The 18,800-nt window shown below is 38.4% G+C and overlaps 2 long non-coding RNA genes across 2 annotated transcripts; one reads left to right on the top strand and one right to left on the bottom strand.

The window, feature by feature from the left end:
* Positions 1-12,528: 12,528 nt before the first annotated feature.
* Positions 12,529-13,557, bottom strand: LOC131995563 (uncharacterized). Its single transcript, XR_009397512.1, has 3 exons — positions 13,423-13,557; positions 13,203-13,344; positions 12,529-13,108 (listed from the first exon to the last, which is right to left on the bottom strand). It is a non-coding gene; the product is annotated as an uncharacterized LOC131995563 (long non-coding RNA).
* A 1,041-nt stretch (positions 13,558-14,598) lies between these two features.
* Positions 14,599-15,799, top strand: LOC131995564 (uncharacterized). Its single transcript, XR_009397513.1, has 2 exons — positions 14,599-15,226; positions 15,281-15,799. It is a non-coding gene; the product is annotated as an uncharacterized LOC131995564 (long non-coding RNA).
* The last annotated feature ends 3,001 nt before the right edge of the window (positions 15,800-18,800 follow it).

Raw genomic sequence — 18,800 nt, 5'->3', positions numbered from 1 at the left:
GATCAAACATCAAGGTAGTTTTATACAAGATAGAGAAACAGGTTGATTTATTGGTGGTAAAAGCAACATTTGAAACAATGTAAATTCGTATTTGTATTTAGCACGCTCACTGAGGATAAATTATTTATTTAAGCTTTATGTTTGATAATAATTGCTATCAGGCGTCATGTATTCGAGATATGACATGTTAAATTTAGCATATTAAAATTTTCTACACAACGTACGATACATATGAAGGCTAAAACTAACTTTTAATGCAGATGTGGGTTGACCCCAGGAATACGAATCTGAAATCCGTTTTTGGGTCAAACGCCCGTGGACCCCCATAGACGCCAAAAACCCCTCACGTTGGGAAATGCTGTAACCTAGACAAAATGAATATGAAACGAAAGGTATTAACGAGTACTTTACAAATATGAAAAAAACTGTCTAACAATTGGACTCGGGAAGGAACTATAGGGCCTTGATAATTTTGGACCCCCTAAACTAGTCAATAGGGGTATCAAATTAATGTGATTGACGGGTAAATAACTAATGTGGTAAGTTAATTGCAAATGAAAATCAAACAAGTTTTATTCATTTGTTTATATTATCTGACAAAATGGAAGAGTTTAATGTAAAAAACTTCACCTTCGACGTGACATGACTATGTTAACTTCCGAAATTATGGCTAGTACTTTATTCGCTTCTCGCGATACTTTTTTCTTACTTTTTTTTAGATAATAGATTTTAAAGCAAGAAAACTTGCTGATTTTATTCTGTAGGACATTCCCTCATAACTAATGGTAAAATTTTAATAAAATTGTTATTCTATCATTGTAATTTTCGTAATATTAAAAAAGTAATCGTGAAAAAAAGAGTTTTCAACTGTGAAAAACGAACATAGTACCAGATATTAGATAATAAATATTAGAGCAAAAAACGTGCTGATTTCTTTCAGTACAATCAAGACATATTTATTTACAGGTAGTGGCAGTTGCCCAAATTCAAATGCAAAACTGCGTTTGTATTAAATTCCGGTTGTTATTGGGAGTTTTTGCCAGCACTTTTCCTCAACATCTGGCAATTTCTTATTGAAATTATAAAGTCTTGCATTTAAATTTAATAAAATTGCTTCACCAAGTAATTTTTGACCACAATATATATGCTGAATATAACAAAAATGCAGTTCACAATGAAAACTCACTTTAATCGTAGTGTAAACGGGTTTTGGGGATATTCCCAAATCAATTAGAGTTGGGCTGAAGAGTAAACGTGATTTCAAAATTTAAGCACCCTTTATATAGGCCCATGCTCCGATAACCGCAATCGAAGAATTTGGCGAATTCAGCTTTATTTACGTTCTGACAATCGAAAATCGCAAAAAATTTGCTGTTTGAAATGGATCAGACTTGCCTCTGCGAATTGATAATAAATGCACTGACTTTATTATAATTTGGAAATGTTTTTTAAAATTGTTATATATAATACATTGCTGCATATGTAATCATATCTTAGTAATTCATTTTTTAAAGCACTTAAGTATTAAGTAATTAAAGCACTTAAGTATTGTTTACACTTAGAGCAAATCTAGATTTACGACGAGCTTTCGAAAAAATCGTGTTTTGCGACGAGGTTTCCCATACATTTTGAGTGTGAGCAAATCTACTTATGTGAGGGGATTTGCAGCAAATCTCCTTCCATATTCAAATGCAACACTGCGTTTGCATTAAATACCGGCTATTATTCGTAGTAGATTTGGGCTCTAGTGGAATAGTTTTAAACCATATATCCACTACAGCCCAAATCTTCTTGATTTGAGATTGTCTCCAAAACCCGTTTCCACTACGATTTATGTGGTTTTTATTAGTCAACAGTGATGTTTTTTTACACCGTTTTTGTTGTGTTCAGCATTTTTATTGTGTTCAACAAGTATATTGTGGTTTGCAATTAAATGTGTGAAACAATTTTATTAAATTTAACCACAAAATTTTATAATATCAATAAGAAATTGTCGATGTAGTCAAAAAGTGCTGGCCAAAACTACCAATAATAACCGGTATTCAATGCAAACGCAGTGTTGCATTTGAATTTGGAAGGAGATTTTCTGCAAATCCCCTCACATAAGTAGTTTTGCTCACACTCAAAATGTATGAGAATCCTCGTCGCAAAACATGAGTTTTGCGAAATCTCGTCGCAAATATAGATTTGCTCTAAGTGGAAACAAGGCTTTAATTAATAATTAAATCAATATATTTTGTATGATAGCAGCTGATTTAAAGTGCGATATTCTCCATCCTATCCTAGTCACCATTGCGAAATAATTACAGGTGATTTCACTTGTACAACAACCACAAGTCATACGGTGCAATCCGCTCTCTCGTCATCTAGATGACGTTGTTCTCATAAATGACATTGTTCTCATTGTACAATTAAAGCCCCGTTTACATTGGCTACTAAATCCGGATTTAAGGCTCTCGTCAGCTGTTTTTATAAAGGGAAAACAGGTGAACGAGCCATTAAATCCGGATTTAGCGGCCAATGTAAACGTGCTTTAAGAAGGTAGCGTCACGAGCCTAACAACAACGAAATCAAAGATACAACCCTGTGGGGTTGGGGGTAGAATTTCCAACTCTTCTGTCAAATTTCTAGATTTGTGCTTACTAACGTATAAATTAAAACAATAAAAATATCGAAAAATAAGCAAATTGTTGAAAAAACTTTAAACTCCTAACGAAGCATTTGACATACGATTGTTTTTGGGTACAACCAAGACATATTCATTTACAAGTAGTGGCAGTTGCCCAACAACAAAATATTAGTTGTATTCGTTTACCCAACAATTTGTACAAATTTGCACAAATTTTTACTAGAAATCGTTCGCGTACTTTATTTGCCAGCAGAAAAGAACGGGAGAGTGCGTGAGAGCAAACACAAATTTGAGAGTTTGTTAAATGAGAGCTTCCAAGTTTCTGCTAGGGGTTTTTTTCCAGCAGCAATTTGCAGCATCGAACAGATGCTTTTTGAAATCTAGCTGTTTTATTCACCTAATTGGCAAAAGTAGAATTGAGGCTGTTCTTACTCTCCTTCAAATTTTTATTGGAAAGTAAACAAACGCAAGTATTGAGTACACTATCTGTCAAATTCAGTGATTAGTGCAATTCTGATTTTAAGTATCTTAAGTTGCCATCACACTATATGTTTTTGTCTTACGACATGTCAAATTTTGCCTTTGTTAAAGTTGTCACATAGTGTGATACGAATGAAACTAACACATGAAAATCACTTTTCAAAATAGCTTTGTTATTTTTTTTCGATTAGAGCGGCCCTCTATTCCTTCTGACAAATACATAAAGAAATCAGTTGTTTTTGTTGTTAGTCGAATGAAATCAACTCTAAATTAAAATACACAGCTTTCGCACAACTGAAACAATTTGTAGCCGTAAAAAAATCAACTTTTACTAACATTTTTAGATTATGTCATACAAAAATAACATGCTAGTGTGATAGCAAAAATGAAGAATCCTATGTAATTAAACAAATTTTGACACACATAACGAAGTACCAATGATACATAAAAAATGACATGTCATAAGACTTGCCCATATAGTCTGATCGAGTCTTTACTAGTTCGCGCCCAGGATTCACTAATAGAAGGTTAGGTCACTTTCGAAATCATAACCTGTATAGGCCCCATGAATATCATTAAGGTTGTCATATGTGCCGAATAAAAATGACACAAATAGGGGAAAATCTAAACAAAGAATGAATGTACAAAGAGAAAAAAGTTGTCAACCTTAATGACAAGTATTGTCAAAAATTCAAAAAATTGTATGTCGGCTGATTGCTTGGCCTAACCTTATTCAGTGAATCCTGGTTCGCGCCATACATCTTTGTGTTTGTATGCTAGGTTCTTAACTATTGAGGCCACCGTAGCTCAGAGGTTAGCATGTCCGCCTTTGATGCTGAACGCCTGGTTCAAATCCCGGCGAGAACATTTTTTAGCGGTGGTTATCCCCTCTTAATGCTGGCAACATTTGTGAGGTACTTTGCCATGTAAAACTTCTCCTCAAAAGAGGTGTCGCACTGCCGCACGCCGTTCGGGAATAAACTTGAATCGGACTGCACTCATTGATATGTGAGAAGTTTGCCCCTGTTCCTTAATGGAATATTCATGGGCAAATTTGCATTTGCAGGTTCTTAACTATAATACACACACACAACCAAAACTCGTTGACAGATAGTGTACTCAACGAGAAAAAATTGTACTCAGCTGTTTGCGGTACACTACCTGTTAGTTATGCATGGGTACAACTCTGAGATTGCAATATTTCTTCTGCTGGGCTAATCTCACCAGCCCGTTTATACTACGAGTAAAGAGATTTACATTTGTCAACAGCGATGTTTTTGAAAGCATTTTTATGGTGATCAGAATTTTTATTGTGTTTAACAAATATATTGTGGTCTGCAATTAAATGTGTGAAACAATATTATTAAATTTAACTCCAAATTTTATAAATTCAATAAGAAATTGTCAGATGTTGACAAAAAGTGCAGGCCAAAACTACCTATAATAACTGGTATTCAATACAAGCGCAGTGTTGCATTTGAATTTGGAAGGAGATTTGCTGCAAATCCCCTCACATAAGTAGTGCTCACACTCAAAATCTATGGGAAACCTCATTGCAAAACACGAGATTTGCGAAAGCTCGTCGCAAATCTAGATTTTATCTAAGTGGAAACAAGGCTTAAACAAGACGTTACGTGTAGCCTGAATCAAATAGTAGAAACGGTGAATAAACGTAGATGTACCGTGTAAACTTATCATTGTTCGATATAGAATGACATGTTGGGCTTTGTCAAAACATCCATTTCCAGGTAGTGGCAGTTGGCCAACAACAAAATACCGAGTACAATATCAAAATAAGTGACAGAGTATGATTTTGATCAAAGACAATTCGGGAAAAGATGCTCCCACAATACGACTAATCAATGAAATCCTTATTGCCAACAGTGGTGAGTTTGTCTGGCGTGTTATAAAAACTGCTCGCAAATTAATGCTCATATTCACAAAACTTAAAGTGGCGTTAATGTCTTGTTTAAAGCCCCAACTAGACGAGCCGACAAGTCTTGTCTTATGTACGTCAAATACGAATAGAGCGCGCTCTAATTGCCATGTATTCTGAAATGTATTGTACTTTTTTATAGACATGTCTCAACATGAATGTTCGAGGCAATAAAAGCTCGATTTAATCGAAAAAGTTGCATATATATTCCAAAATCCATTTGTCATATTATATTTCATCATTCATATAAAAAAATCATTGACCTACCTAATTTCTTATGGTTGTTATCCTTCAAGCATGGTAATTTGTATATATTTTTTTGTGTAATACGGCTGGGGAGCCAATTTTGTAACTTCTAAGCGAAATTTTTTTTTAATATTGTAGTTTTTTTTAGGAATATTTGAATAATTTCCCTTAATATGTACATACATATATAGATTTTATATGCTTATACATTTTTTTATTGTATAATTATAATTATGAAATAACTTTGCTCAGGAATCCTACTTTGTAATACAGATATTTGGCCGTAAGGCTTTTGTATTATACTGAAATATGTAGTGTGCGGCCTAATGTGCGACCCTAGCGACATCTGTTAGCGGATAGAAGACCGCCAGCGCCATCTGATGGTTTTAATTCGCCTCTGTCAACGAAAGAGACAGCCAGCTGACACCAATTGACAATTATGGCTACCACCATAGGTTTTGTTGGTGCCCGCTGGAAGTCAAATTTGATGATGGAGGCGAATCCAAGCCAAGCCGGCCGGTGACCCAAGGAAGCTTCTTTCCTTTTTCGATTGGGACTTGGCAGCGTACGGAGGTGGAGTGATCAACAAGAAAAATACGTAAAAGAAAAGACCAGAAATAAATTTGGTAAATGTGTTTTATTTAAATTCATATGAATGTGAAAAAAACGGATTTAAACAAAATAAAAAGGACAGTTTTTTAAAAAAAAAAAAGAAATAGAAAATTTGAAATGCCTGAAAAGTGAAGAGACGATACATAAAGAGCCAATTGAAATGGTAACGTAAAAAAAAAAGAGAAGAAAAACTTTGTCAGAAATCTGAAATGAAATGAACGTTAAATACCTGAAAAAAGGAATATATTAAAAACCTGAAAAGAAATAGAGATTAAAATTAAAATAAACAAGTGGACATTTCAAAACTAAAAGTCAAAAACATAAAAATCAAAATCCACGCCTCCTCCACCTCCACTGCCGCACAAAGAAGAAGGCTTCCATCACCAACCGCTGCATCAACAACCGCCACATCGGCTACCGACACCCTGGTCACCGCCACACTGGTCACCGCCACATCCGCAACGCACACCATCCACCAGCGAGGGATCCAGACGCTGTTGCATTCCCCAGCGTTCCTAAGGTACTCTTTTTAGTTTCTCCAGACTAGCAAACCAAACTGCTTTACTGACGTTCGACCCTTGGACTGCTTTATTTTTGTTTAAAAAAGGGTTTTTTTGTATTAAAGTATACAATCGAAATAGATTAGGTAGGGGCAACATTAGTGCTTTTTTTTTACTCACCCGTTGTTTGGGTTACAGGCTATAACCAAACATGAGCTCATGGTTAGGTTAGGTAGCAACGCAGTTAAAGGACATTTTCGTCCTCCAATCAGCCGATGTTGGTCCTACGGTGCTAAAAAGGTAGCACAACAAAAAAAAGGCCCTAAAAGAAACATAGAATACTTTTTTAGACAAGAAAAACAGACTGCGACAAATACACTTAAAACTTGACAATACTCACCGAAAACCAGACGGACGGACCGACGAGAACTTGAAGAGACCTTATTGGCCGCAGAGGCCAGCATCAAGGCCGCAGTACCGTTTTGGCGATTCTTGGTCATCCATCTAGAGCTGACGAGGCGACCGACCCATTCTTCTGAAAATAGAGAAAAATTTCAAGATTGTTAATATTGTCGTTGTGAATGGCAATGTGTAGAAGCAGTGTTAACGTTTGCCTTCAAAATCTAATATATTTCATGTTTGCTTGAAAACGATTCTTTATATTCTAAATCTTGTTTTTTTTTGTAATTGAATTTTGCCTTTTTGATTATTTGTTTTTTTTTACATTATTTACCATGTGAATATTCTTTTACTTACTCAATAAAATACTGAAATCTGTACAAGAAGGATTATCAAAAACACTTGCCTTGGTGATTTCTAAAGGATGATGGAAGGCTAAAGCATCGGAATATGGGGTAAGTGACTGAGCAGCGGCAAAGATAGACAGGTGATGGATTACGGGGTACCCTTAATATTACAGGACGAGGGGTGCCATGGTTGGGGTGGGCAAAGTCCTGAGGCGCCATGAAGGATTTTAGGCGCCAGGCAATTCCACAGCCGTAATGTCCTCCAGTTCGTTCCAGTGGGTGTTTTGTTAATGTTCTATTGTCGTCCGTTTCGTACCACCGACAGCTGGTTGTTTATTTTGTTTTTTTTGTCACCTTGCCAGAGGGTTGGATTGGCAAAGAACCGCGCCCCAAAGACTGAGCCAAAAGCCGGTGCTCGAATGCCAGCGACCAGCGCCCGCCAGTCCGACTCCTCACTCCAACGGCAACGTGGACCCTTGGGTCCACGACAAAAAAAAATGGCGCCCGCAACATGGGGCCCGAGCAATCGGGTTGACCGTTTCAATTGTGTGGCTGTTAATATTTGTGTTTGTGGTTTTCTTCTATGTTTTGCGTAAGTCCCGACAGCAGTTTGATTATAAGACAAGCTAGTCGAGTGCGACGTCTAAGCTTGAAGAGGCACTGATACTTTGTATTAACAGAGTGTCGTCCAAAGCCTCCATGGGAAGTAAGTCTGGTGTCGAAGTGGCTGTGAGTCCAGATGAGCCATGCGACTTCCTCGGGAGACAATGGTAGACACTTTCCACCTTCTTCCACAATAGTTTTAAAGCCAATAGCCCAAATTATGACTTTCTGCCTGTCCGTCCGATTCCGAATAAATTTAAATCCTAGCTCCTGTGAGTCCTACATGGTAAAGACTTGCAAAGCTTTATGTAGTCGCCATGGAGCACAGTCCGAAGGCAGCAGTCACGATCCCAATTACCAATCAACAGCAATGGACAATATAGACACCTGAAAATTTCAAGAATGATTAATTTTTGGAGAAATTGATTGTTTTGAGTGTATAGCCATTACCTGTTATGTGTGGAATTGCCAATTTTTATCAACTGTTTATGAAGCCGCAGCTGTAAGTCACTAACCCCATCCGTGATAACATATTTTGGATACGAACCTAGAAGGATATAATAGAAGTTAGTTCTTTATTTTTTGAGTTTTTGGGGTATTATATTTTGAATTTGCATCATTGGATTTTTAGTTTTTAAATGGTAGTCACTAGAGCGAATAGTTATTCCATTGAACCTTCTGTTCCGAACAGCCTTCAAATGGAAACGACAACTACGTCAACAACTACAACTACACAGGCTACAGCCAGCACAACAACAACAAGCGTAGCCAACGCAATGATGGTCACTTCAGCCGTTTCAAGCCCAGCTGTGTCAGTAACACAGGTGTCAGACACATTGAATTCGACGCCAACTACGCCAGAGTTCAGCAGCCTGACAGCCCGAAATATAAACCTGGAGAGGCAAGAGGCGGTAAGGCAAAACCAAGAGGCCAGGCGTGAGACGCATGCAGACGAGCATTTGCAGCACGTTATTGATTCCGCGATTGGTGTAGGCCAAATGGAGATGATTCGTCTGCTCGACGAGAAATTAAGATTATTGGTGCCACAACTGGTACAGCAGAGCATGGCCAACTTAAACAGTGCAGCTAATCGGAATACGTTGCCAAGCCCAGTTCAAGCACGTGCAGAAGCGCAGGTTATCCAGCAAGCCCAGGATTTGCCTAGAGCCCAGCCCGGAGCTAGTGACCACCAGCAACCGCTTAACTACATGGGTTCGAATCAGCAACAGCCAGCGCCACATGCTTATGCACCTCCGTCCCAAGGATGGTCGCAACCCCAATATCAAATGGCATCAAGTAATGCTTACTTGCCGCATGAGCAACCGCTCGACCGATCGAGGCCACTAACGCAAACGATGGGGGTAGGATTACCTCCGTCGCCGCCGGCATATGGGTACCAGGCGCAGGCAGCACAGTCACCTGCAGCTACATACCGGAGTGCAGCGAGAAAGTTCGATGTCGAGAAATGGAGGCTAAAATTTGATGGCACTTCGAAGACGATTGGGGCTGAAGATTTCATGTTCAGACTGGAGCAGTTAAGGGCCGATTACCAATGCGATTGGGAAGAGATTCTGGTGAAGTTTCCCCAGTTCCTAGAGGGGTTCCTTCTGAGCCACATGTAAAAAAGAGTGAAATTCTTTGGCCAATAGAGGCAAATTTTCGGTTGACAGCTCACACAAGCATTAAATCACTCACCTGAAATTCCATTTCCGTAGCTGGGAGTTTCCAATATTAAGCCATGGTCTAATGTAGGTTTAGTTAGTTTTAGTTGTACCCTATGGGGAAATAGGTTAAGATATGATAGATATGAATTGAATTACATACTCACCTGTGATAGATAGCAGAGGAATTAAGTCCCAGGGATCTCTATAGCAGTAAGGAACAAGCTGTAGAACAGCCGTCGTCTTGTGGTAAACTGTAGCATAAGATGACCTAAATGAATTAGAAGAGAATTTAGATTTGAATTGTATTTTATGATTTATACTTAACTTAAGTGGTGATCGTTGCAGAGGTCCGAATGATTTTTGCCTCGTGACCATATTATACCTCAGGTTCATCTCGAATGGTGGGTGTGTGTGTGTGTTCAAGGCAGTAGTGGGCAAATATACAAGTGTGCGTATATTTCCAAGCCATGGGCTTACATCCTTGGGCGAGTGCACAAATTGTGCAATGGGGTGTATATTTGCAATTTTTGATTTAGGGTGGCGCTGTAAAAGGGTGTTAATACTTACCATGGACTTACCCGTATGGTCCAGGTGAGGTTGTTGGAGTGGACTCGTGGTCTTACGCTCTCGCGAGTGCTGAACCGCCAAGAGGGGTCCCGTGGTGTGATGTGCGCAGGATTACGCGCTGATTCGTGCTACTTCTCTCTGCCAACCTCTGGGGTGCCTCGACCGCCGGAGAGCTCGCTGTCAACCTCGCAATGGGTGACCCGTCTTTCTATCACTATGGCATCTTGGACATGGAACGCGAGTTGCGGCGGAAGGCGTTTTGTCCGGACGAGAGATTGTCATCTCTCGATGCCGGCCCCAGGAGATCACTCAACCACGGTAGAGCCTCTTGACGACCTCGGTGTATGTCGGGTCGACCCGTCTTTCTATCGCTATGGCATCTTGGACATGGGGCGAGGGATGCCGTGGTGAGTGATGAGAGGCGGCTAGGAGAAGTCATAGAGGATACACCAAGGTGCACCATCTATTTGATACTTACCAGTTCGTTTATCTTGGGCACACCACAGCGTTAGACCACAAATGGCATGGCTCATGCTCTCAAGCGAGGCAGCCGTTGCGAGTTCGCAGGTCCATGACGTGGGTTTCCTGGAAAGATGGACAAGAAGAAAAGATCAAATTAGTTATGAAAGTGGTTTGTTTTGTTTGAAGGATTTTTTTTGGATAAATTTCTTTTTCACTTTAGTGTTTTTTAAGATTTTCTGATATTTTAAAATTCCCTCCTATTGGCCCTGATTTTTTTTGTTTTTCGAATAGAACACGCAATTTTATTTTAGTTTTTCATAAGTTTTTTTGCTTGTTTTTTTTTGCCAGCTTAAGGAAAAGACAAAAACTTTTTTGTTCTGCATTTCTATTTAAAATTTTGTTTTCGGCTATATTAATATCGCTCCGTTTTCAGAGAAATTTATTTTTCTTTGTTCCGTTTTCCTTATTTTTATTATTATTTCTTTTCTTTTTTTTTTTCAAATTTTCACACAAAATTCGTAATTTTTTTTTGTTTTTTTCATTTTCTTGGCAGAATTTGGTTTTTTCACATTTTTCGTGCATTTTTGTAATTTTCCTCATTGAGTTATTTTCCATAATTTCCCTTCTTATTAATTTTCTTTTGGTAACTTTGCCGAACTAAGTTCACTTTTGAGTTTTTATATCAAGACCATTTTCTTTTGTGTAGAACCATGACACTTTAAATTCAATCACAATAACGTCACTTCACCTTTTTCGTTATGGCCACCGAAAATTTTTGAGGACATTTGGTTTGAAAGTCATGGAGTCACTTCTTAGTACCCCCACCACCATTCATGAATTGAGTGGCTTACACACAATGGCAGGGGTACCGTACGATCATGTGATTTCATTATAACACACGCACTCATATTCATGGAATCACGCACACTGTCACATAATGAACCGTTTCTTTTACCACGTTGGTTGGAGTTTTTTTAAATTGTGGTTAGGATTCTTTTTTATTTCACCATTCGAACCGCAATTATTTTCACTTTACCTTTTTTTTAAATTTTTTTTTCCGATTTGCAAGGCGTTTCATTTGGAATATTGTTTTTTCACCATTTCATTCATGAAATCAGATATACGCCGACGCCGGTGATTGTGTTTGCCGGTTTGTTTCTTTCAATCACACACACAGGGCTCAGAGCACATTTAATTATTTTTGGCATTGTTTTTTTTTATATTTTCACTACCACTGGCGACAAGGGGCATGTGGCATTGATGATTTCTTTTCATTTTATTTATTTTGTGGGCCAGTACGTTGTAAAAGGCGTAGTTTTTGTTTTTTTACTTTGCCGTTCATTGGCACACACACACAAACACTTTGGCCCGCCGGTCACAATTTTCTTGTTATTTATTTCTATAATGTTGGGCACGCACTTCGGGACACTGAACAATCATTTTTTTTTATTACTAGCTTTTGATTTAACACATTTTTTTTTTTACAATACTTACCTTTTTTTTTTGCTTTGTTGGTGAAAATTATTCCCCGCGTCGTCCGTCTGCTGCAATTGCTTCCAATTAATTTGATGAAGGTATATCCGTAAGGTATAAAAATGGTTAACTCAAGGTATACTAGTTGAGGAAGACTTACACATTATTAATGGGACCTACGCACAGTGAGATAGGTTTGGCGTAAGGAGCATATACACTTTATGGCATGGAATACACTGAGAGAAATTGTTATTTTTCTCCCTCCCATCCTTTAACAGTGATGTTCAAAGGATGGTTTGGTTTGTAGTGTGCGGCCTAATGTGCGACCCTAGCGACATCTGTTAGCGGATAGAAGACCGCCAGCGCCATCTGATGGTTTTAATTCGCCTCTGTCAACGAAAGAGACAGCCAGCTGACACCAATTGACAATTATGGCTACCACCATAGGTTTTGTTGGTGCCCGCTGGAAGTCAAATTTGATGATGGAGGCGAATCCAAGCCAAGCCGGCCGGTGACCCAAGGAAGCTTCTTTCCTTTTTCGATTGGGACTTGGCAGCGTACGGAGGTGGAGTGATCAACAAGAAAAATACGTAAAAGAAAAGACCAGAAATAAATTTGGTAAATGTGTTTTATTTAAATTCATATGAATGTGAAAAAAACGGATTTAAACAAAATAAAAAGGACAGTTTTTTAAAAAAAAAAAAGAAATAGAAAATTTGAAATGCCTGAAAAGTGAAGAGACGATACATAAAGAGCCAATTGAAATGGTAACGTAAAAAAAAAAGAGAAGAAAAACTTTGTCAGAAATCTGAAATGAAATGAACGTTAAATACCTGAAAAAAGGAATATATTAAAAACCTGAAAAGAAATAGAGATTAAAATTAAAATAAACAAGTGGACATTTCAAAACTAAAAGTCAAAAACATAAAAATCAAAATCCACGCCTCCTCCACCTCCACTGCCGCACAAAGAAGAAGGCTTCCATCACCAACCGCTGCATCAACAACCGCCACATCGGCTACCGACACCCTGGTCACCGCCACACTGGTCACCGCCACATCCGCAACGCACACCATCCACCAGCGAGGGATCCAGACGCTGTTGCATTCCCCAGCGTTCCTAAGGTACTCTTTTTAGTTTCTCCAGACTAGCAAACCAAACTGCTTTACTGACGTTCGACCCTTGGACTGCTTTATTTTTGTTTAAAAAAGGGTTTTTTTGTATTAAAGTATACAATCGAAATAGATTAGGTAGGGGCAACATTAGTGCTTTTTTTTTACTCACCCGTTGTTTGGGTTACAGGCTATAACCAAACATGAGCTCATGGTTAGGTTAGGTAGCAACGCAGTTAAAGGACATTTTCGTCCTCCAATCAGCCGATGTTGGTCCTACGGTGCTAAAAAGGTAGCACAACAAAAAAAAGGCCCTAAAAGAAACATAGAATACTTTTTTAGACAAGAAAAACAGACTGCGACAAATACACTTAAAACTTGACAATACTCACCGAAAACCAGACGGACGGACCGACGAGAACTTGAAGAGACCTTATTGGCCGCAGAGGCCAGCATCAAGGCCGCAGTACCGTTTTGGCGATTCTTGGTCATCCATCTAGAGCTGACGAGGCGACCGACCCATTCTTCTGAAAATAGAGAAAAATTTCAAGATTGTTAATATTGTCGTTGTGAATGGCAATGTGTAGAAGCAGTGTTAACGTTTGCCTTCAAAATCTAATATATTTCATGTTTGCTTGAAAACGATTCTTTATATTCTAAATCTTGTTTTTTTTTGTAATTGAATTTTGCCTTTTTGATTATTTGTTTTTTTTACATTATTTACCATGTGAATATTCTTTTACTTACTCAATAAAATACTGAAATCTGTACAAGAAGGATTATCAAAAACACTTGCCTTGGTGATTTCTAAAGGATGATGGAAGGCTAAAGCATCGGAATATGGGGTAAGTGACTGAGCAGCGGCAAAGATAGACAGGTGATGGATTACGGGGTACCCTTAATATTACCGGACGAGGGGTGCCATGGTTGGGGTGGGCAAAGTCCTGAGGCGCCATGAAGGATTTTAGGCGCCAGGCAATTCCACAGCCGTAATGTCCTCCAGTTCGTTCCAGTGGGTGTTTTGTTAATGTTCTATTGTCGTCCGTTTCGTACCACCGACAGCTGGTTGTTTATTTTGTTTTTTTTGTCACCTTGCCAGAGGGTTGGATTGGCAAAGAACCGCGCCCCAAAGACTGAGCCAAAAGCCGGTGCTCGAATGCCAGCGACCAGCGCCCGCCAGTCCGACTCCTCACTCCAACGGCAACGTGGACCCTTGGGTACACGACAAATAAATAAATAAAAAAATAAAAATAAAAAAATGTTTCTTACTTATCGCACGATGTGTACAACTTTCAGAGTAGCAATTTTTGAAATTACATATGACTTGTCGGCTCGTCTAATGGGGGCTTAAGTCTTATTTATGTCTTGTTTACACTTAGAGCAAATCTAGATTTGCGACGAGCTTTCGCAAAACTCGTGTTTTGCGACGAGGTTTCCCATACATTTTGAGTGTGAGCAAATCTACTTAGTTGAGGTGTTTTGCAGCAAACTTCCTTCGAAATTGAAATGCAACACTGCGTTTGTATTGAATACCGGTTATTATTGGTAGTTTTGGCCAGCACTTTTTGCCAACATCTGACAATTTCTTATTGAATTTATAAAATTTGGTGTTAAATTTAATAAAATCGTTTCATATATTAAATTGCAGACCACAATATATGTGTTAAACACAATAAAAATTCTGATCAGCATAAAAATGCTTTCAAAAACAACCCTGTTGACAAAAGCAAATCTCTTTAATCGTAGTGTAAACGGGTTTGGGAGATTATCTTAAATCAAGTAGATTTGGGTGTTAGTGTAAACATGGTTTAAAGTAGGGTTATTTGACGGACTTCCTTTATGGAACTGTCAAATAAACCTACTATAAAACTGATTTAAGTTTTGTGAATGCGGGTGTTAAACCCCATTTACATTGGCCACTAAATCCGGATTTAATGGCTCGATCACCTGTTTTCCCTTTATAAAATCAGCTGATGAAAGCCTTAAATCCGGATTTAGTGGCCAATGTAAACGGAGTTTAATGCCCATATTCACAAAACTTAGAACAGCTTTATAGTAGGGTTATTTGACAGTTCTTAAAGGAAATCTGTCAAATAAGCCTACTTTAACGCTACTTCAAGTTTTGTGAATACGGGTGTAAGTGTGCACACAGTGGTAATATACTATGACACCGATGACCCTTTAGGGTTACCAACGGTAACGCTGATCCTGTTATAAGAAAACTATACTAAACTCCTTATTTCCTTACAGTAGTATTTTATCGTCGACCTACCGATCGTTTCGACCTTCTAAAATGTTACATGCGACTCCAAATGCCTCGGATTAACCAAGTTTATTGACGGCAGTAAATGTGTTCACACATGACGTCCTCGCTTGAGCACTACACAACTTTATGCATTCTGTGATCGTCCGGATCTCTCTCTGCAGGACCGTATTATGGTCAGGGATTCGGAAACAGATGTCAGTTCCTGGGTCCGTGTAGCATGTACTTCCAGATGGCGATACCAAAGCTTCGTCAATCCAAGACTGTGCCAGTGGCAGCTGTGCTTCGCAATGGTCATCAAGTGTCATCTCAGTTATTCCATCCAGTTTTCCTACCGTCGACTCGCTAATACGCAAAGGTATGAACTTCTCGTACCCTCTATTACCCTCATTCCTTTATCGTCTTAAGCATCAGGGAGTCGGTGGCTGTCTCACACATAATCTGTATGTCGATGGATCGGATATGTAAAATCAAAATCTTACTCTCTAAATACCTCTCATGTAATACCTATATTGCCCTAATCGATAAAAAGGTTTTTTGGGGGTATTTTTGTGGTAGGGGTGATCCCCCTAATGCTAGGGGACAAAGTTGGGTATCAGAATTGTACTTTACTTTGAACAACCTTTCATATAATACTCATATTGGTCTAATCAAAAAATGTATTTTGGGGGTGGGGTGACCCCCTGATATTAGGGGCAAAAGTTATGCATCAAATTCTTACTCCTCTTTAACACACCTTTTATTCGATACCCATATTGTCCAATCGATAAAAAAACATTTTGGGGGAGTAGTTTTGGGGGTGGGGTAACCCCCCTGAAGCTAGGGGTCAAAGTTGTGTATCTAATCGCCATGAAATGTCGTATGTTTTGCACTTTGTTTTTATAGACATGTGTCTACATGTATGTTCGATGAAATAAAAGCTCGATTTAATCGAAAAAGTTGGATATTTTTTCCAAAATCCATTTGTCATATTAAATTTTTCTTACGTATCACACGATGTGTACATCTTTCAAAACAGCAATTTAAATTACATATGACATGTCGGCTCGTCTAATGGGAGCTTAATCGTTAAAAATGTTTTTTGGTAGGTAGTTTTGAGGGTGGGGTGACCCCCTGAGGCTAGGGGCCAAAGTTGTGTTCAAAAATCTTAATCTACTTTTACACACCTTTCATTCGATACCCATGTTGCCCTAATTATTAAAAATTAGTTTGGGAAAAAATATCGCCATTTTCATGTATAGACACGAAAGTCGTCAGCATTGATATTGACAGCTGTTCGCTGGTGCGGAATACTACCACTGAGCTACCATCCTATTACACATTTTGATGACGAAGTAAAGTCTTGTTTACACTTGGAGCAAATCTAGATTTGCGACGAGGTTTCCCATACATTTTCAGTGTGAGCAAATCTACTTATTGATTTTGTTCCAAGTGTAAACAACACTTGAAGGCATGCAGTCAACAGCACAACTCGAAGCCGCAAGTTGAGTGGTTAGTGAACGGCGTTAATTTTCAACTGTTTTTTAAGACAGGTGGCAACATAGAGTTCTCATATGAAACATTAAAAAAAATAAATTAAATAGAAAATGAGCTTATAACGAACTAATAATGGCAAAAATTAGTTTGAAAAGAAAAGAGGTTTCATGAAAAATTAAAAGGTCGAAAAAAAATTTTTGTGTCCCCAAACAGGGAATGTCCCCAAACAATGCGCTAGAACCACAAAAGAAGTGAGGACAGTCCCCAAACAATGGAAATGTCCCCAAAGAATGCGGGAGACTGAAAAAATGTCCTTGAACAATGCGCTGGGCATATATATATATATATATATATATATATATATATATATATATATATATATACATATATATATCTTGTTTCTTGTTAATTTCGACATTACTGGAGAATTTCATAGAAATCGGTTCAGATTTAGATATAGCTGCCATATATGTACATAGCCCGATTTTCACTCCTAGAGCCACTGCCAGCGCATTTATTAACCAATTTTGCCAAAATTTTGCAACCCTTCCTTCGACAACTACCAAAATATCTAAGAAATTTGCTCCAAATCGGTTCAGATATAGATATAGCTCCCATATATATTTTTGTCCGATTTTGAGAAATATTATCATCGAATATCATGGAAGTCGGTTCAGATTTAGATATAGCTGCCATATATGTACATAGCCCGATTTTCACTTCAAGCGTCACAGTAAGCGCATTTATTGCCCAATATTGGCAAAATTTCGCACAACCTTGTGCTTGACGACTACCACATTATTTGAGAGGTTTGCTCGAAATCGGTTCAGATTTAGATATAGTTCCCATATATATGTATGTCCGATTTTGGGAAATATTGCAATAAAGTGCTCATTTGTTAACCGATTCTCTTCAAATTCGGCAGGAAGGGATTTCTTATAACTCTTAATATAACACGTGAATCTCATAAAAATCGGTTCAGATTTAGATATAGCTGTCATATATGTATCACGCCCGATTTTCACTTCTAGACTCACTGCAAGCGCATTTGCTGACCAATCTTCCTAAAATTTTGTACAACCCTTTCCTCGACGACTACTGCAATATCTAAGAAGTTTGGTCGAAATCAATTCAGATTTAGTTATAGCTCCCATATATGGGTTTCTTCAGAATTTGGGTTATTTGCAATAATGTTGTCATTTGTCAATCGTAGTATTACAGTTTGAACATGTTTTCGGGAGGCCACCGTAGCGCAGAGGTTAGCATGTCCGCCTATGATGCTGAACGCCTGGGTTCGAATCCCGGCGAGAACATCATGAAAATTTTCAGCGGTGGTTATCCCCTCCAAATGCTGGCGAGATTTGTGAGGTGCTATGCCATGTAAAACTTCTCTCCAAAGAGGAGTCGCACTGCGGTACGCCGTTCGGACTCGGCTATAAAAAGGAGGCCCCCTATCATTGAGCTTGAACTTGAATCGAACTGCACTCATTGATATGTGAGAAGTTTGCGCCTGTTCCTTTGTGGAATGTTCATGGGCAAAATTAGCATTTGAACATATTTTCTGGAAATTTGGTACGGAGGGTTTAATAACCCATCTGAAAACATCCTGCCGATGTCCATCAAAATTGGTTCAGAAATAGATATAGCTTTCACTTTGTACTTTTAGGGAAGATGTAGGTTCGGCATCGCCCGACTTTTGCCTTTCCTTACTGGTTTATGATTATATGGGTGATCTTTTGCCATACTCTAGCCTGTAAAAATTATATTTTAAAGTGAGCAAAATGTGCAAAGCCCAACTTAAAGCGATACACCAAAGTCATATGAATTATTGCTGGAATATTAAAGCAGGAATTAATTGTATAGAAACTCAATATTTCGTAATGGCTGTGGCTATAACATATATAAGTAATGTAGAAATGCTTTAAGGTGTTATTAAGGCTTGTCTTAAGACCCTAGGTGGTTAATGGGTTTCTAGGTTGCTTTGCTTATGTGTATATGGGGGTAACAGTTTATCCCCAGTTGTACATGACT

The sequence above is a fragment of the Stomoxys calcitrans genome, chromosome 3, assembly GCF_963082655.1.
Source record: "Stomoxys calcitrans chromosome 3, idStoCalc2.1, whole genome shotgun sequence".
Lineage (NCBI taxonomy): Eukaryota > Metazoa > Arthropoda > Insecta > Diptera > Muscidae > Stomoxys > Stomoxys calcitrans.
This window is presented reverse-complemented; position numbering and strand designations above follow the sequence as displayed.